This window comes from Schistocerca gregaria, chromosome 2 (assembly GCF_023897955.1).
Source record: "Schistocerca gregaria isolate iqSchGreg1 chromosome 2, iqSchGreg1.2, whole genome shotgun sequence".
In the NCBI taxonomy this organism is placed as follows: domain Eukaryota; kingdom Metazoa; phylum Arthropoda; class Insecta; order Orthoptera; family Acrididae; genus Schistocerca; species Schistocerca gregaria.
In genome coordinates this window covers 442,102,034-442,120,566 of record NC_064921.1, presented here as the reverse complement: position 1 = coordinate 442,120,566, position 18,533 = coordinate 442,102,034, and the positions used below count along the sequence as shown (strand labels likewise).

Below are 18,533 nucleotides of genomic sequence, written 5' to 3'. Positions count from 1 at the left end.
CCATCGCAAACAGCAGGACAATCTTGGGCTAGGACGAACGTCAAAACCTTGCAAGTAATATCAGTGTAGCGTATCGAGCTGTACGTTTCGTTGCAGTAAGTCGTGGGAAAGAATGCCCAGCACATTTCTCATGTGCATTAGACGACACTGCATGTCGATACAATGCCTATTCCTGCAGTAAATAAGTGGTCCGGTGATTTTGCCCCGATCGGATATAACACGCGATCTAGTGTGTCATTAAATGACTCGCGAGTGGGAGCTTGGTCGGCTGCACTGCAGCTGGGCATTAGACGTTAACACCGGCCCAGTACGATGTTTTGAAAGCGTTTTCGAATCGACAAATGTCTTCTTTCCGCAAGCGCTCGCCAAAGACGCAGCTGTAGTTCCAGCAGACGAGGTGGCCGAGTGGTTAAGGCGTTGGACTGCTAATCCAATGTGCTCTGCACGCGTGGGTTCGAATCCCATCCTCGTCGAAGAATTTTACGTAAAGCACGCGTTTGCGGTCACTCCTTCCCCATGCGAAACGCCTCTCAGTAGTAACAACGAAGCGTGTACGAGGCCGATAGCGTGTGTATGAAATACGAGACAAAAATGCTTACCAGATGAAAGCGCACAACATTCCATAGCGTATGCCCTTCGAATTAAACATCATTTCGAGATGTATAAGCCAATCAAACTTCGGCTCCAGCGAAGAGTATGTCGGTATCTGCGAACGACGAGTTCTTATTTATATTTAAGTGCATACCTGTCGCAGTCATTTTAACGTATCGAGCCTATAATAATCCATCTGTAGCACAACTGTCGCCTCTCGACAGTTTGCTTTGCGTCAGGCCGCCATATACAGAAGCGATTTGGCAGGGCCTACTGGAGAGACTTGACTTTGCAGACATCCGTCGCTAAGGGCCGCCCAAACACCAAGCTCCATCGCAAACAGCAGGACAATCTTGGGCTAGGACGAACGTCAAAACCTTGCAAGTAATATCAGTGTAGCGTATCGAGCTGTACGTTTCGTTGCAGTAAGTCGTGGGAAAGAATGCCCAGCACATTTCTCATGTGCATTAGACGACACTGCATGTCGATACAATGCCTATTCCTGCAGTAAATAAGTGGTCCGGTGATTTTGCCCCGATCGGATATCGACGTGGACGGATGCTGTCATTAAATGACTCGCGAGTGGGAGCTTGGTCGGCTGCACTGCAGCTGGGCATTAGACGTTAACACCGGCCCAGTACGATGTTTTGAAAGCGTTTTCGAATCGACAAATGTCTTCTTTCCGCAAGCGCTCGCCAAAGACACAGCTGTAGTTCCAGCAGACGAGGTGGCCGAGTGGTTAAGGCGTTGGACTGCTAATCCAATGTGCTCTGCACGCGTGGGTTCGAATCCCATCCTCGTCGAAGAATTTTACGTAAAGCACGCGTTTGCGGTCACTCCTTCCCCATGCGAAACGCCTCTCAGTAGTAACAACGAAGCGTGTACGAGGCCGATAGCGTGTGTATGAAATACGAGACAAAAATGCTTACCAGATGAAAGCGCACAACATTCCATAGCGTATGCCCTTCGAATTAAACATCATTTCGAGATGTATAAGCCAATCAAACTTCGGCTCCAGCGAACAGTATGTCGGTATCTGCGAACGACGAGTTCTTATTTATATTTAAGTGCATACCTGTCGCAGTCATTTTAACGTATCGAGCCTATAATAATCCATCTGTAGCACAACTGTCGCCTCTCGACAGTTTGCTTTGCGTCAGGCCGCCATATACAGAAGCGATTTGGCAGGGCCTACTGGAGAGACTTGACTTTGCAGACATCCGTCGCTAAGGGCCGCCCAAACACCAAGCTCCATCGCAAACAGCAGGACAATCTTGGGCTAGGACGAACGTCAAAACCTTGCAAGTAATATCAGTGTAGCGTATCGAGCTGTACGTTTCGTTGCAGTAAGTCGTGGGAAAGAATGCCCAGCACATTTCTCATGTGCATTAGACGACACTGCATGTCGATACAATGCTTATTCCTGCAGTAAATAAGTGGTCCGGTGATTTTGCCCCGATCGGATATCGACGTGGACGGATGCTGTCATTAAATGACTCGCGAGTGGGAGCTTGGTCGGCTGCACTGCAGCTGGGCATTAGACGTTAACACCGGCCCAGTACGATGTTTTGAAAGCGTTTTCGAATCGACAAATGTCTTCTTTCCGCAAGCGCTCGCCAAAGACACAGCTGTAGTTCCAGCAGACGAGGTGGCCGAGTGGTTAAGGCGTTGGACTGCTAATCCAATGTGCTCTGCACGCGTGGGTTCGAATCCCATCCTCGTCGAAGAATTTTACGTAAAGCACGCGTTTGCGGTCACTCCTTCCCCATGCGAAACGCCTCTCAGTAGTAACAACGAAGCGTGTACGAGGCCGATAGCGTGTGTATGAAATACGAGACAAAAATGCTTACCAGATGAAAGCGCACAACATTCCATAGCGTATGCCCTTCGAATTAAACATCATTTCGAGATGTATAAGCCAATCAAACTTCGGCTCCAGCGAAGAGTATGTCGGTATCTGCGAACGACGAGTTCTTATTTATATTTAAGTGCATACCTGTCGCAGTCATTTTAACGTATCGAGCCTATAATAATCCATCTGTAGCACAACTGTCGCCTCTCGACAGTTTGCTTTGCGTCAGGCCGCCATATACAGAAGCGATTTGGCAGGGCCTACTGGAGAGACTTGACTTTGCAGACATCCGTCGCTAAGGGCCGCCCAAACACCAAGCTCCATCGCAAACAGCAGGACAATCTTGGGCTAGGACGAACGTCAAAACCTTGCAAGTAATATCAGTGTAGCGTATCGAGCTGTACGTTTCGTTGCAGTAAGTCGTGGGAAAGAATGCCCAGCACATTTCTCATGTGCATTAGACGACACTGCATGTCGATACAATGCTTATTCCTGCAGTAAATAAGTGGTCCGGTGATTTTGCCCCGATCGGATATCGACGTGGACGGATGCTGTCATTAAATGACTCGCGAGTGGGAGCTTGGTCGGCTGCACTGCAGCTGGGCATTAGACGTTAACACCGGCCCAGTACGATGTTTTGAAAGCGTTTTCGAATCGACAAATGTCTTCTTTCCGCAAGCGCTCGCCAAAGACACAGCTGTAGTTCCAGCAGACGAGGTGGCCGAGTGGTTAAGGCGTTGGACTGCTAATCCAATGTGCTCTGCACGCGTGGGTTCGAATCCCATCCTCGTCGAAGAATTTTACGTAAAGCACGCGTTTGCGGTCACTCCTTCCCCATGCGAAACGCCTCTCAGTAGTAACAACGAAGCGTGTACGAGGCCGATAGCGTGTGTATGAAATACGAGACAAAAATGCTTACCAGATGAAAGCGCACAACATTCCATAGCGTATGCCCTTCGAATTAAACATCATTTCGAGATGTATAAGCCAATCAAACTTCGGCTCCAGCGAAGAGTATGTCGGTATCTGCGAACGACGAGTTCTTATTTATATTTAAGTGCATACCTGTCGCAGTCATTTTAACGTATCGAGCCTATAATAATCCATCTGTAGCACAACTGTCGCCTCTCGACAGTTTGCTTTGCGTCAGGCCGCCATATACAGAAGCGATTTGGCAGGGCCTACTGGAGAGACTTGACTTTGCAGACATCCGTCGCTAAGGGCCGCCCAAACACCAAGCTCCATCGCAAACAGCAGGACAATCTTGGGCTAGGACGAACGTCAAAACCTTGCAAGTAATATCAGTGTAGCGTATCGAGCTGTACGTTTCGTTGCAGTAAGTCGTGGGAAAGAATGCCCAGCACATTTCTCATGTGCATTAGACGACACTGCATGTCGATACAATGCTTATTCCTGCAGTAAATAAGTGGTCCGGTGATTTTGCCCCGATCGGATATCGACGTGGACGGATGCTGTCATTAAATGACTCGCGAGTGGGAGCTTGGTCGGCTGCACTGCAGCTGGGCATTAGACGTTAACACCGGCCCAGTACGATGTTTTGAAAGCGTTTTCGAATCGACAAATGTCTTCTTTCCGCAAGCGCTCGCCAAAGACACAGCTGTAGTTCCAGCAGACGAGGTGGCCGAGTGGTTAAGGCGTTGGACTGCTAATCCAATGTGCTCTGCACGCGTGGGTTCGAATCCCATCCTCGTCGAAGAATTTTACGTAAAGCACGCGTTTGCGGTCACTCCTTCCCCATGCGAAACGCCTCTCAGTAGTAACAACGAAGCGTGTACGAGGCCGATAGCGTGTGTATGAAATACGAGACAAAAATGCTTACCAGATGAAAGCGCACAACATTCCATAGCGTATGCCCTTCGAATTAAACATCATTTCGAGATGTATAAGCCAATCAAACTTCGGCTCCAGCGAAGAGTATGTCGGTATCTGCGAACGACGAGTTCTTATTTATATTTAAGTGCATACCTGTCGCAGTCATTTTAACGTATCGAGCCTATAATAATCCATCTGTCGACAGTTTGCTTTGCGTCAGGCCGCCATATACAGAAGCGATTTGGCAGGGCCTACTGGAGAGACTTGACTTTGCAGACATCCGTCGCTAAGGGCCGCCCAAACACCAAGCTCCATCGCAAACAGCAGGACAATCTTGGGCTAGGACGAACGTCAAAACCTTGCAAGTAATATCAGTGTTGCGTATCGAGCTGTACGTTTCGTTGCAGTAAGTCGTGGGAAAGAATGCCCAGCACATTTCTCATGTGCATTAGACGACACTGCATGTCGATACAATGCTTATTCCTGCAGTAAATAAGTGGTCCGGTGATTTTGCCCCGATCGGATATCGACGTGGACGGATGCTGTCATTAAATGACTCGCGAGTGGGAGCTTGGTCGGCTGCACTGCAGCTGGGCATTAGACGTTAACACCGGCCCAGTACGATGTTTTGAAAGCGTTTTCGAATCGACAAATGTCTTCTTTCCGCAAGCGCTCGCCAAAGACACAGCTGTAGTTCCAGCAGACGAGGTGGCCGAGTGGTTAAGGCGTTGGACTGCTAATCCAATGTGCTCTGCACGCGTGGGTTCGAATCCCATCCTCGTCGAAGAATTTTACGTAAAGCACGCGTTTGCGGTCACTCCTTCCCCATGCGAAACGCCTCTCAGTAGTAACAACGAAGCGTGTACGAGGCCGATAGCGTGTGTATGAAATACGAGACAAAAATGCTTACCAGATGAAAGCGCACAACATTCCATAGCGTATGCCCTTCGAATTAAACATCATTTCGAGATGTATAAGCCAATCAAACTTCGGCTCCAGCGAAGAGTATGTCGGTATCTGCGAACGACGAGTTCTTATTTATATTTAAGTGCATACCTGTCGCAGTCATTTTAACGTATCGAGCCTATAATAATCCATCTGTAGCACAACTGTCGCCTCTCGACAGTTTGCTTTGCGTCAGGCCGCCATATACAGAAGCGATTTGGCAGGGCCTACTGGAGAGACTTGACTTTGCAGACATCCGTCGCTAAGGGCCGCCCAAACACCAAGCTCCATCGCAAACAGCAGGACAATCTTGGGCTAGGACGAACGTCAAAACCTTGCAAGTAATATCAGTGTAGCGTATCGAGCTGTACGTTTCGTTGCAGTAAGTCGTGGGAAAGAATGCCCAGCACATTTCTCATGTGCATTAGACGACACTGCATGTCGATACAATGCTTATTCCTGCAGTAAATAAGTGGTCCGGTGATTTTGCCCCGATCGGATATCGACGTGGACGGATGCTGTCATTAAATGACTCGCGAGTGGGAGCTTGGTCGGCTGCACTGCAGCTGGGCATTAGACGTTAACACCGGCCCAGTACGATGTTTTGAAAGCGTTTTCGAATCGACAAATGTCTTCTTTCCGCAAGCGCTCGCCAAAGACACAGCTGTAGTTCCAGCAGACGAGGTGGCCGAGTGGTTAAGGCGTTGGACTGCTAATCCAATGTGCTCTGCACGCGTGGGTTCGAATCCCATCCTCGTCGAAGAATTTTACGTAAAGCACGCGTTTGCGGTCACTCCTTCCCCATGCGAAACGCCTCTCAGTAGTAACAACGAAGCGTGTACGAGGCCGATAGCGTGTGTATGAAATACGAGACAAAAATGCTTACCAGATGAAAGCGCACAACATTCCATAGCGTATGCCCTTCGAATTAAACATCATTTCGAGATGTATAAGCCAATCAAACTTCGGCTCCAGCGAAGAGTATGTCGGTATCTGCGAACGACGAGTTCTTATTTATATTTAAGTGCATACCTGTCGCAGTCATTTTAACGTATCGAGCCTATAATAATCCATCTGTAGCACAACTGTCGCCTCTCGACAGTTTGCTTTGCGTCAGGCCGCCATATACAGAAGCGATTTGGCAGGGCCTACTGGAGAGACTTGACTTTGCAGACATCCGTCGCTAAGGGCCGCCCAAACACCAAGCTCCATCGCAAACAGCAGGACAATCTTGGGCTAGGACGAACGTCAAAACCTTGCAAGTAATATCAGTGTAGCGTATCGAGCTGTACGTTTCGTTGCAGTAAGTCGTGGGAAAGAATGCCCAGCACATTTCTCATGTGCATTAGACGACACTGCATGTCGATACAATGCTTATTCCTGCAGTAAATAAGTGGTCCGGTGATTTTGCCCCGATCGGATATCGACGTGGACGGATGCTGTCATTAAATGACTCGCGAGTGGGAGCTTGGTCGGCTGCACTGCAGCTGGGCATTAGACGTTAACACCGGCCCAGTACGATGTTTTGAAAGCGTTTTCGAATCGACAAATGTCTTCTTTCCGCAAGCGCTCGCCAAAGACACAGCTGTAGTTCCAGCAGACGAGGTGGCCGAGTGGTTAAGGCGTTGGACTGCTAATACAATGTGCTCTGCACGCGTGGGTTCGAATCTCATCCTCGTCGAAGAATTTTACGTAAAGCACGCGTTTGCGGTCACTCCTTCCCCATGCGAAACGCCTCACAGTAGTAACAACGAAGCGTGTACGAGGCCGATAGCGTGTGTATGAAATACGAGACAAAAATGCTTACCAGATGAAAGCGCACAACATTCCATAGCGTATGCCCTTCGAATTAAACATCATTTCGAGATGTATAAGCCAATCAAACTTCGGCTCCAGCGAAGAGTATGTCGGTATCTGCGAACGACGAGTTCTTATTTATATTTAAGTGCATACCTGTCGCAGTCATTTTAACGTATCGAGCCTATAATAATCCATCTGTAGCACAACTGTCGCCTCTCGACAGTTTGCTTTGCGTCAGGCCGCCATATACAGAAGCGATTTGGCAGGGCCTACTGGAGAGACTTGACTTTGCAGACATCCGTCGCTAAGGGCCGCCCAAACACCAAGCTCCATCGCAAACAGCAGGACAATCTTGGGCTAGGACGAACGTCAAAACCTTGCAAGTAATATCAGTGTAGCGTATCGAGCTGTACGTTTCGTTGCAGTAAGTCGTGGGAAAGAATGCCCAGCACATTTCTCATGTGCATTAGACGACACTGCATGTCGATACAATGCTTATTCCTGCAGTAAATAAGTGGTCCGGTGATTTTGCCCCGATCGGATATCGACGTGGACGGATGCTGTCATTAAATGACTCGCGAGTGGGAGCTTGGTCGGCTGCACTGCAGCTGGGCATTAGACGTTAACACCGGCCCAGTACGATGTTTTGAAAGCGTTTTCGAATCGACAAATGTCTTCTTTCCGCAAGCGCTCGCCAAAGACACAGCTGTAGTTCCAGCAGACGAGGTGGCCGAGTGGTTAAGGCGTTGGACTGCTACTCCAATGTGCTCTGCACGCGTGGGTTCGAATCCCATCCTCGTCGAAGAATTTTACGTAAAGCACGCGTTTGCGGTCACTCCTTCCCCATGCGAAACGCCTCTCAGTAGTAACAACGAAGCGTGTACGAGGCCGATAGCGTGTGTATGAAATACGAGACAAAAATGCTTACCAGATGAAAGCGCACAACATTCCATAGCGTATGCCCTTCGAATTAAACATCATTTCGAGATGTATAAGCCAATCAAACTTCGGCTCCAGCGAAGAGTATGTCGGTATCTGCGAACGACGAGTTCTTATTTATATTTAAGTGCATACCTGTCGCAGTCATTTTAACGTATCGAGCCTATAATAATCCATCTGTAGCACAACTGTCGCCTCTCGACAGTTTGCTTTGCGTCAGGCCGCCATATACAGAAGCGATTTGGCAGGGCCTACTGGAGAGACTTGACTTTGCAGACATCCGTCGCTAAGGGCCGCCCAAACACCAAGCTCCATCGCAAACAGCAGGACAATCTTGGGCTAGGACGAACGTCAAAACCTTGCAAGTAATATCAGTGTAGCGTATCGAGCTGTACGTTTCGTTGCAGTAAATCGTGGGAAAGAATGCCCAGCACATTTCTCATGTGCATTAGACGACACTGCATGTCGATACAATGCTTATTCCTGCAGTAAATAAGTGGTCCGGTGATTTTGCCCTGATCGGATATCGACGTGGACGGATGCTGTCATTAAATGACTCGCGAGTGGGAGCTTGGTCGGCTGCACTGCAGCTGGGCATTAGACGTTAACACCGGCCCAGTACGATGTTTGGAAAGCGTTTTCGAATCGACAAATGTCTTCTTTCCGCAAGCGCTCGCCAAAGACACAGCTGTAGTTCCAGCAGACGAGGTGGCCGAGTGGTTAAGGCGTTGGACTGCTACTCCAATGTGCTCTGCACGCGTGGGTTCGAATCCCATCCTCGTCGAAGAATTTTACGTAAAGCACGCGTTTGCGGTCACTCCTTCCCCATGCGAAACGCCTCTCAGTAGTAACAACGAAGCGTGTACGAGGCCGATAGCGTGTGTATGAAATACGAGACAAAAATGCTTACCAGATGAAAGCGCACAACATTCCATAGCGTATGCCCTTCGAATTAAACATCATTTCGAGATGTATAAGCCAATCAAACTTCGGCTCCAGCGAAGAGTATGTCGGTATCTGCGAACGACGAGTTCTTATTTATATTTAAGTGCATACCTGTCGCAGTCATTTTAACGTATCGAGCCTATAATAATCCATCTGTAGCACAACTGTCGCCTCTCGACAGTTTGCTTTGCGTCAGGCCGCCATATACAGAAGCGATTTGGCAGGGCCTACTGGAGAGACTTGACTTTGCAGACATCCGTCGCTAAGGGCCGCCCAAACACCAAGCTCCATCGCAAACAGCAGGACAATCTTGGGCTAGGACGAACGTCAAAACCTTGCAAGTAATATCAGTGTAGCGTATCGAGCTGTACGTTTCGTTGCAGTAAGTCGTGGGAAAGAATGCCCAGCACATTTCTCATGTGCATTAGACGACACTGCATGTCGATACAATGCTTATTCCTGCAGTAAATAAGTGGTCCGGTGATTTTGCCCCGATCGGATATCGACGTGGACGGATGCTGTCATTAAATGACTCGCGAGTGGGAGCTTGGTCGGCTGCACTGCAGCTGGGCATTAGACGTTAACACCGGCCCAGTACGATGTTTTGAAAGCGTTTTCGAATCGACAAATGTCTTCTTTCCGCAAGCGCTCGCCAAAGACACAGCTGTAGTTCCAGCAGACGAGGTGGCCGAGTGGTTAAGGCGTTGGACTGCTAATCCAATGTGCTCTGCACGCGTGGGTTCGAATCCCATCCTCGTCGAAGAATTTTACGTAAAGCACGCGTTTGCGGTCACTCCTTCCCCATGCGAAACGCCTCTCAGTAGTAACAACGAAGCGTGTACGAGGCCGATAGCGTGTGTATGAAATACGAGACAAAAATGCTTACCAGATGAAAGCGCACAACATTCCATAGCGTATGCCCTTCGAATTAAACATCATTTCGAGATGTATAAGCCAATCAAACTTCGGCTCCAGCGAAGAGTATGTCGGTATCTGCGAACGACGAGTTCTTATTTATATTTAAGTGCATACCTGTCGCAGTCATTTTAACGTATCGAGCCTATAATAATCCATCTGTAGCACAACTGTCGCCTCTCGACAGTTTGCTTTGCGTCAGGCCGCCATATACAGAAGCGATTTGGCAGGGCCTACTGGAGAGACTTGACTTTGCAGACATCCGTCGCTAAGGGCCGCCCAAACACCAAGCTCCATCGCAAACAGCAGGACAATCTTGGGCTAGGACGAACGTCAAAACCTTGCAAGTAATATCAGTGTAGCGTATCGAGCTGTACGTTTCGTTGCAGTAAGTCGTGGGAAAGAATGCCCAGCACATTTCTCATGTGCATTAGACGACACTGCATGTCGATACAATGCTTATTCCTGCAGTAAATAAGTGGTCCGGTGATTTTGCCCCGATCGGATATCGACGTGGACGGATGCTGTCATTAAATGACTCGCGAGTGGGAGCTTGGTCGGCTGCACTGCAGCTGGGCATTAGACGTTAACACCGGCCCAGTACGATGTTTTGAAAGCGTTTTCGAATCGACAAATGTCTTCTTTCCGCAAGCGCTCGCCAAAGACACAGCTGTAGTTCCAGCAGACGAGGTGGCCGAGTGGTTAAGGCGTTGGACTGCTAATCCAATGCGCTCTGCACGTGTGGGTTCGAATCCCATCCTCGTCGAAGAATTTTACGTAAAGCACGCGTTTGCGGTCACTCCTTCCCCATGCGAAACGCCTCTCAGTAGTAACAACGAAGCGTGTACGAGGCCGATAGCGTGTGTATGAAATACGAGACAAAAATGCTTACCAGATGAAAGCGCACAACATTCCATAGCGTATGCCCTTCGAATTAAACATCATTTCGAGATGTATAAGCCAATCAAACTTCGGCTCCAGCGAAGAGTATGTCGGTATCTGCGAACGACGAGTTCTTATTTATATTTAAGTGCATACCTGTCGCAGTCATTTTGACGTATCGAGCCTATAATAATCCATCTGTAGCACAACTGTCGCCTCTCGACAGTTTGCTTTGCGTCAGGCCGCCATATACAGAAGCGATTTGGCAGGGCCTACTGGAGAGACTTGACTTTGCAGACATCCGTCGCTAAGGGCCGCCCAAACACCAAGCTCCATCGCAAACAGCAGGACAATCTTGGGCTAGGACGAACGTCAAAACCTTGCAAGTAATATCAGTGTAGCGTATCGAGCTGTACGTTTCGTTGCAGTAAGTCGTGGGAAAGAATGCCCAGCACATTTCTCATGTGCATTAGACGACACTGCATGTCGATACAATGCTTATTCCTGCAGTAAATAAGTGGTCCGGTGATTTTGCCCCGATCGGATATCGACGTGGACGGATGCTGTCATTAAATGACTCGCGAGTGGGAGCTTGGTCGGCTGCACTGCAGCTGGGCATTAGACGTTAACACCGGCCCAGTACGATGTTTTGAAAGCGTTTTCGAATCGACAAATGTCTTCTTTCCGCAAGCGCTCGCCAAAGACACAACTGTAGTTCCAGCAGACGAGGTGGCCGAGTGGTTAAGGCGTTGGACTGCTAATCCAATGGGCTCTGCACGCGTGGGTTCGAATCCCGTCCTCGTCGAAGAATTTTACGTAAAGCACGCGTTTGCGGTCACTCCTTCCCCATGCGAAACGCCTCTCAGTAGTAACAACGAAGCGTGTACGAGGCCGATAGCGTGTGTATGAAATACGAGACAAAAATGCTTACCAGATGAAAGCGCACAACATTCCATAGCGTATGCCCTTCGAATTAAACATCATTTCGAGATGTATAAGCCAATCAAACTTCGGCTCCAGCGAAGAGTATGTCGGTATCTGCGAACGACGAGTTCTTATTTATATTTAAGTGCATACCTGTCGCAGTCATTTTAACGTATCGAGCCTATAATAATCCATCTGTAGCACAACTGTCGCCTCTCGACAGTTTGCTTTGCGTCAGGCCGCCATATACAGAAGCGATTTGGCAGGGCCTACTGGAGAGACTTGACTTTGCAGACATCCGTCGCTAAGGGCCGCCCAAACACCAAGCTCCATCGCAAACAGCAGGACAATCTTGGGCTAGGACGAACGTCAAAACCTTGCAAGTAATATCAGTGTAGCGTATCGAGCTGTACGTTTCGTTGCAGTAAGTCGTGGGAAAGAATGCCCAGCACATTTCTCATGTGCATTAGACGACACTGCATGTCGATACAATGCTTATTCCTGCAGTAAATAAGTGGTCCGGTGATTTTGCCCCGATCGGATATCGACGTGGACGGATGCTGTCATTAAATGACTCGCGAGTGGGAGCTTGGTCGGCTGCACTGCAGCTGGGCATTAGACGTTAACACCGGCCCAGTACGATGTTTGGAAAGCGTTTTCGAATCGACAAATGTCTTCTTTCCGCAAGCGCTCGCCAAAGACACAGCTGTAGTTCCAGCAGACGAGGTGGCCGAGTGGTTAAGGCGTTGGACTGCTACTCCAATGTGCTCTGCACGCGTGGGTTCGAATCCCATCCTCGTCGAAGAATTTTACGTAAAGCACGCGTTTGCGGTCACTCCTTCCCCATGCGAAACGCCTCTCAGTAGTAACAACGAAGCGTGTACGAGGCCGATAGCGTGTGTATGAAATACGAGACAAAAATGCTTACCAGATGAAAGCGCACAACATTCCATAGCGTATGCCCTTCGAATTAAACATCATTTCGAGATGTATAAGCCAATCAAACTTCGGCTCCAGCGAAGAGTATGTCGGTATCTGCGAACGACGAGTTCTTATTTATATTTAAGTGCATACCTGTCGCAGTCATTTTAACGTATCGAGCCTATAATAATCCATCTGTAGCACAACTGTCGCCTCTCGACAGTTTGCTTTGCGTCAGGCCGCCATATACAGAAGCGATTTGGCAGGGCCTACTGGAGAGACTTGACTTTGCAGACATCCGTCGCTAAGGGCCGCCCAAACACCAAGCTCCATCGCAAACAGCAGGACAATCTTGGGCTAGGACGAACGTCAAAACCTTGCAAGTAATATCAGTGTAGCGTATCGAGCTGTACGTTTCGTTGCAGTAAGTCGTGGGAAAGAATGCCCAGCACATTTCTCATGTGCATTAGACGACACTGCATGTCGATACAATGCTTATTCCTGCAGTAAATAAGTGGTCCGGTGATTTTGCCCCGATCGGATATCGACGTGGACGGATGCTGTCATTAAATGACTCGCGAGTGGGAGCTTGGTCGGCTGCACTGCAGCTGGGCATTAGACGTTAACACCGGCCCAGTACGATGTTTTGAAAGCGTTTTCGAATCGACAAATGTCTTCTTTCCGCAAGCGCTCGCCAAAGACACAGCTGTAGTTCCAGCAGACGAGGTGGCCGAGTGGTTAAGGCGTTGGACTGCTAATCCAATGTGCTCTGCACGCGTGGGTTCGAATCCCATCCTCGTCGAAGAATTTTACGTAAAGCACGCGTTTGCGGTCACTCCTTCCCCATGCGAAACGCCTCTCAGTAGTAACAACGAAGCGTGTACGAGGCCGATAGCGTGTGTATGAAATACGAGACAAAAATGCTTACCAGATGAAAGCGCACAACATTCCATAGCGTATGCCCTTCGAATTAAACATCATTTCGAGATGTATAAGCCAATCAAACTTCGGCTCCAGCGAAGAGTATGTCGGTATCTGCGAACGACGAGTTCTTATTTATATTTAAGTGCATACCTGTCGCAGTCATTTTAACGTATCGAGCCTATAATAATCCATCTGTAGCACAACTGTCGCCTCTCGACAGTTTGCTTTGCGTCAGGCCGCCATATACAGAAGCGATTTGGCAGGGCCTACTGGAGAGACTTGACTTTGCAGACATCCGTCGCTAAGGGCCGCCCAAACACCAAGCTCCATCGCAAACAGCAGGACAATCTTGGGCTAGGACGAACGTCAAAACCTTGCAAGTAATATCAGTGTAGCGTATCGAGCTGTACGTTTCGTTGCAGTAAGTCGTGGGAAAGAATGCCCAGCACATTTCTCATGTGCATTAGACGACACTGCATGTCGATACAATGCTTATTCCTGCAGTAAATAAGTGGTCCGGTGATTTTGCCCCGATCGGATATCGACGTGGACGGATGCTGTCATTAAATGACTCGCGAGTGGGAGCTTGGTCGGCTGCACTGCAGCTGGGCATTAGACGTTAACACCGGCCCAGTACGATGTTTTGAAAGCGTTTTCGAATCGACAAATGTCTTCTTTCCGCAAGCGCTCGCCAAAGACACAGCTGTAGTTCCAGCAGACGAGGTGGCCGAGTGGTTAAGGCGTTGGACTGCTAATCCAATGTGCTCTGCACGCGTGGGTTCGAATCCCATCCTCGTCGAAGAATTTTACGTAAAGCACGCGTTTGCGGTCACTCCTTCCCCATGCGAAACGCCTCTCAGTAGTAACAACGAAGCGTGTACGAGGCCGATAGCGTGTGTATGAAATACGAGACAAAAATGCTTACCAGATGAAAGCGCACAACATTCCATAGCGTATGCCCTTCGAATTAAACATCATTTCGAGATGTATAAGCCAATCAAACTTCGGCTCCAGCGAAGAGTATGTCGGTATCTGCGAACGACGAGTTCTTATTTATATTTAAGTGCATACCTGTCGCAGTCATTTTGACGTATCGAGCCTATAATAATCCATCTGTAGCACAACTGTCGCCTCTCGACAGTTTGCTTTGCGTCAGGCCGCCATATACAGAAGCGATTTGGCAGGGCCTACTGGAGAGACTTGACTTTGCAGACATCCGTCGCTAAGGGCCGCCCAAACACCAAGCTCCATCGCAAACAGCAGGCCAATCTTGGGCTAGGACGAACGTCAAAACCTTGCAAGTAATATCAGTGTAGCGTATCGAGCTGTACGTTTCGTTGCAGTAAGTCGTGGGAAAGAATGCCCAGCACATTTCTCATGTGCATTAGACGACACTGCATGTCGATACAATGCTTATTCCTGCAGTAAATAAGTGGTCCGGTGATTTTGCCCCGATCGGATATCGACGTGGACGGATGCTGTCATTAAATGACTCGCGAGTGGGAGCTTGGTCGGCTGCACTGCAGCTGGGCATTAGACGTTAACACCGGCCCAGTACGATGTTTTGAAAGCGTTTTCGAATCGACAAATGTCTTCTTTCCGCAAGCGCTCGCCAAAGACACAGCTGTAGTTCCAGCAGACGAGGTGGCCGAGTGGTTAAGGCGTTGGACTGCTAATCCAATGGGCTCTGCACGCGTGGGTTCGAATCCCGTCCTCGTCGAAGAATTTTACGTAAAGCACGCGTTTGCGGTCACTCCTTCCCCATGCGAAACGCCTCTCAGTAGTAACAACGAAGCGTGTACGAGGCCGATAGCGTGTGTATGAAATACGAGACAAAAATGCTTACCAGATGAAAGCGCACAACATTCCATAGCGTATGCCCTTCGAATTAAACATCATTTCGAGATGTATAAGCCAATCAAACTTCGGCTCCAGCGAAGAGTATGTCGGTATCTGCGAACGACGAGTTCTTATTTATATTTAAGTGCATACCTGTCGCAGTCATTTTAACGTATCGAGCCTATAATAATCCATCTGTAGCACAACTGTCGCCTCTCGACAGTTTGCTTTGCGTCAGGCCGCCATATACAGAAGCGATTTGGCAGGGCCTACTGGAGAGACTTGACTTTGCAGACATCCGTCGCTAAGGGCCGCCCAAACACCAAGCTCCATCGCAAACAGCAGGACAATCTTGGGCTAGGACGAACGTCAAAACCTTGCAAGTAATATCAGTGTAGCGTATCGAGCTGTACGTTTCGTTGCAGTAAGTCGTGGGAAAGAATGCCCAGCACATTTCTCATGTGCATTAGACGACACTGCATGTCGATACAATGCTTATTCCTGCAGTAAATAAGTGGTCCGGTGATTTTGCCCCGATCGGATATCGACGTGGACGGATGCTGTCATTAAATGACTCGCGAGTGGGAGCTTGGTCGGCTGCACTGCAGCTGGGCATTAGACGTTAACACCGGCCCAGTACGATGTTTTGAAAGCGTTTTCGAATCGACAAATGTCTTCTTTCCGCAAGCGCTCGCCAAAGACACAACTGTAGTTCCAGCAGACGAGGTGGCCGAGTGGTTAAGGCGTTGGACTGCTAATCCAATGGGCTCTGCACGCGTGGGTTCGAATCCCGTCCTCGTCGAAGAATTTTACGTAAAGCACGCGTTTGCGGTCACTCCTTCCCCATGCGAAACGCCTCTCAGTAGTAACAACGAAGCGTGTACGAGGCCGATAGCGTGTGTATGAAATACGAGACAAAAATGCTTACCAGATGAAAGCGCACAACATTCCATAGCGTATGCCCTTCGAATTAAACATCATTTCGAGATGTATAAGCCAATCAAACTTCGGCTCCAGCGAAGAGTATGTCGGTATCTGCGAACGACGAGTTCTTATTTATATTTAAGTGCATACCTGTCGCAGTCATTTTAACGTATCGAGCCTATAATAATCCATCTGTAGCACAACTGTCGCCTCTCGACAGTTTGCTTTGCGTCAGGCCGCCATATACAGAAGCGATTTGGCAGGGCCTACTGGAGAGACTTGACTTTGCAGACATCCGTCGCTAAGGGCCGCCCAAACACCAAGCTCCATCGCAAACAGCAGGCCAATCTTGGGCTAGGACGAACGTCAAAACCTTGCAAGTAATATCAGTGTAGCGTATCGAGCTGTACGTTTCGTTGCAGTAAGTCGTGGGAAAGAATGCCCAGCACATTTCTCATGTGCATTAGACGACACTGCATGTCGATACAATGCTTATTCCTGCAGTAAATAAGTGGTCCGGTGATTTTGCCCCGATCGGATATCGACGTGGACGGATGCTGTCATTAAATGACTCGCGAGTGGGAGCTTGGTCGGCTGCACTGCAGCTGGGCATTAGACGTTAACACCGGCCCAGTACGATGTTTTGAAAGCGTTTTCGAATCGACAAATGTCTTCTTTCCGCAAGCGCTCGCCAAAGACACAGCTGTAGTTCCAGCAGACGTGGTGGCCGAGTGGTTAAGGCGTTGGACTGCTAATCCAATGTGCTCTGCACGCGTGGGTTCGAATCCCGTCCTCGTCGAAGAATTTTACGTAATGCACGCGTTTGCGGTCACTCCTTCCCCATGCGAAACGCCTCTCAGTAGTAACAACGAAGCGTGTACGAGGCCGATAGCGTGTGTATGAAATACGAGACAAAAATGCTTACCAGATGAAAGCGCACAACATTCCATAGCGTATGCCCTTCGAATTAAACATCATTTCGAGATGTATAAGCCAATCAAACTTCGGCTCCAGCGAAGAGTATGTCGGTATCTGCGAACGACGAGTTCTTATTTATATTTAAGTGCATACCTGTCGCAGTCATTTTAACGTATCGAGCCTATAATAATCCATCTGTAGCACAACTGTCGCCTCTCGACAGTTTGCTTTGCGTCAGGCCGCCATATACAGAAGCGATTTGGCAGGGCCTACTGGAGAGACTTGACTTTGCAGACATCCGTCGCTAAGGGCCGCCCAAACACCAAGCTCCATCGCAAACAGCAGGCCAATCTTGGGCTAGGACGAACGTCAAAACCTTGCAAGTAATATCAGTGTAGCGTATCGAGCTGTACGTTTCGTTGCAGTAAGTCGTGGGAAAGAATGCCCAGCACATTTCTCATGTGCATTAGACGACACTGCATGTCGATACAATGCTTATTCCTGCAGTAAATAAGTGGTCCGGTGATTTTGCCCCGATCGGATATCGACGTGGACGGATGCTGTCATTAAATGACTCGCGAGTGGGAGCTTGGTCGGCTGCACTGCAGCTGGGCATTAGACGTTAACACCGGCCCAGTACGATGTTTTGAAAGCGTTTTCGAATCGACAAATGTCTTCTTTCCGCAAGCGCTCGCCAAAGACACAGCTGTAGTTCCAGCAGACGAGGTGGCCGAGTGGTTAAGGCGTTGGACTGCTAATCCAATGGGCTCTGCACGCGTGGGTTCGAATCCCGTCCTCGTCGAAGAATTTTACGTAAAGCACGCGTTTGCGGTCACTCCTTCCCCATGCGAAACGCCTCTCAGTAGTAACAACGAAGCGTGTACGAGGCCGATAGCGTGTGTATGAAATACGAGACAAAAATGCTTACCAGATGAAAGCGCACAACATTCCATAGCGTATGCCCTTCGAATTAAACATCATTTCGAGATGTATAAGCCAATCAAACTTCGGCTCCAGCGAAGAGTATGTCGGTATCTGCGAACGACGAGTTCTTATTTATATTTAAGTGCATACCTGTCGCAGTCATTTTAACGTATCGAGCCTATAATAATCCATCTGTAGCACAACTGTCGCCTCTCGACAGTTTGCTTTGCGTCAGGCCGCCATATACAGAAGCGATTTGGCAGGGCCTACTGGAGAGACTTGACTTTGCAGACATCCGTCGCTAAGGGCCGCCCAAACACCAAGCTCCATCGCAAACAGCAGGACAATCTTGGGCTAGGACGAACGTCAAAACCTTGCAAGTAATATCAGTGTAGCGTATCGAGCTGTACGTTTCGTTGCAGTAAGTCGTGGGAAAGAATGCCCAGCACATTTCTCA

The 18,533-nt window shown here is 48.8% G+C and overlaps 20 non-coding genes across 20 annotated transcripts; all 20 read left to right on the top strand.

Moving 5' to 3' along the window:
* Nucleotides 1–391: 391 nt before the first annotated feature.
* Trnas-gcu (transfer RNA serine (anticodon GCU)) lies at nt 392–473 on the top strand. The gene has a single exon. It is a non-coding gene; the product is annotated as a tRNA-Ser (tRNA).
* Nucleotides 474–1,312: 839 nt separating this feature from the next.
* On the top strand, nt 1,313–1,394 carry Trnas-gcu (transfer RNA serine (anticodon GCU)). Its single transcript has one exon. It is a non-coding gene; the product is annotated as a tRNA-Ser (tRNA).
* An 839-nt stretch (nt 1,395–2,233) lies between these two features.
* Trnas-gcu (transfer RNA serine (anticodon GCU)) lies at nt 2,234–2,315 on the top strand. Its single transcript has one exon. It is a non-coding gene; the product is annotated as a tRNA-Ser (tRNA).
* Nucleotides 2,316–3,154: 839 nt separating this feature from the next.
* Nucleotides 3,155–3,236, top strand: Trnas-gcu (transfer RNA serine (anticodon GCU)). The gene has a single exon. It is a non-coding gene; the product is annotated as a tRNA-Ser (tRNA).
* An 839-nt stretch (nt 3,237–4,075) lies between these two features.
* Nucleotides 4,076–4,157, top strand: Trnas-gcu (transfer RNA serine (anticodon GCU)). Its single transcript has one exon. It is a non-coding gene; the product is annotated as a tRNA-Ser (tRNA).
* An 821-nt stretch (nt 4,158–4,978) lies between these two features.
* On the top strand, nt 4,979–5,060 carry Trnas-gcu (transfer RNA serine (anticodon GCU)). Its single transcript has one exon. It is a non-coding gene; the product is annotated as a tRNA-Ser (tRNA).
* An 839-nt stretch (nt 5,061–5,899) lies between these two features.
* On the top strand, nt 5,900–5,981 carry Trnas-gcu (transfer RNA serine (anticodon GCU)). The gene has a single exon. It is a non-coding gene; the product is annotated as a tRNA-Ser (tRNA).
* Nucleotides 5,982–6,820: 839 nt separating this feature from the next.
* Trnas-gcu (transfer RNA serine (anticodon GCU)) lies at nt 6,821–6,902 on the top strand. Its single transcript has one exon. It is a non-coding gene; the product is annotated as a tRNA-Ser (tRNA).
* Nucleotides 6,903–7,741: 839 nt separating this feature from the next.
* Trnas-gcu (transfer RNA serine (anticodon GCU)) lies at nt 7,742–7,823 on the top strand. The gene has a single exon. It is a non-coding gene; the product is annotated as a tRNA-Ser (tRNA).
* Nucleotides 7,824–8,662: 839 nt separating this feature from the next.
* On the top strand, nt 8,663–8,744 carry Trnas-gcu (transfer RNA serine (anticodon GCU)). Its single transcript has one exon. It is a non-coding gene; the product is annotated as a tRNA-Ser (tRNA).
* Nucleotides 8,745–9,583: 839 nt separating this feature from the next.
* Trnas-gcu (transfer RNA serine (anticodon GCU)) lies at nt 9,584–9,665 on the top strand. Its single transcript has one exon. It is a non-coding gene; the product is annotated as a tRNA-Ser (tRNA).
* An 839-nt stretch (nt 9,666–10,504) lies between these two features.
* Nucleotides 10,505–10,586, top strand: Trnas-gcu (transfer RNA serine (anticodon GCU)). The gene has a single exon. It is a non-coding gene; the product is annotated as a tRNA-Ser (tRNA).
* An 839-nt stretch (nt 10,587–11,425) lies between these two features.
* Nucleotides 11,426–11,507, top strand: Trnas-gcu (transfer RNA serine (anticodon GCU)). The gene has a single exon. It is a non-coding gene; the product is annotated as a tRNA-Ser (tRNA).
* Nucleotides 11,508–12,346: 839 nt separating this feature from the next.
* On the top strand, nt 12,347–12,428 carry Trnas-gcu (transfer RNA serine (anticodon GCU)). Its single transcript has one exon. It is a non-coding gene; the product is annotated as a tRNA-Ser (tRNA).
* Nucleotides 12,429–13,267: 839 nt separating this feature from the next.
* Trnas-gcu (transfer RNA serine (anticodon GCU)) lies at nt 13,268–13,349 on the top strand. Its single transcript has one exon. It is a non-coding gene; the product is annotated as a tRNA-Ser (tRNA).
* Nucleotides 13,350–14,188: 839 nt separating this feature from the next.
* Trnas-gcu (transfer RNA serine (anticodon GCU)) lies at nt 14,189–14,270 on the top strand. Its single transcript has one exon. It is a non-coding gene; the product is annotated as a tRNA-Ser (tRNA).
* Nucleotides 14,271–15,109: 839 nt separating this feature from the next.
* On the top strand, nt 15,110–15,191 carry Trnas-gcu (transfer RNA serine (anticodon GCU)). The gene has a single exon. It is a non-coding gene; the product is annotated as a tRNA-Ser (tRNA).
* An 839-nt stretch (nt 15,192–16,030) lies between these two features.
* On the top strand, nt 16,031–16,112 carry Trnas-gcu (transfer RNA serine (anticodon GCU)). Its single transcript has one exon. It is a non-coding gene; the product is annotated as a tRNA-Ser (tRNA).
* An 839-nt stretch (nt 16,113–16,951) lies between these two features.
* Nucleotides 16,952–17,033, top strand: Trnas-gcu (transfer RNA serine (anticodon GCU)). Its single transcript has one exon. It is a non-coding gene; the product is annotated as a tRNA-Ser (tRNA).
* Nucleotides 17,034–17,872: 839 nt separating this feature from the next.
* Trnas-gcu (transfer RNA serine (anticodon GCU)) lies at nt 17,873–17,954 on the top strand. Its single transcript has one exon. It is a non-coding gene; the product is annotated as a tRNA-Ser (tRNA).
* The last annotated feature ends 579 nt before the right edge of the window (nt 17,955–18,533 follow it).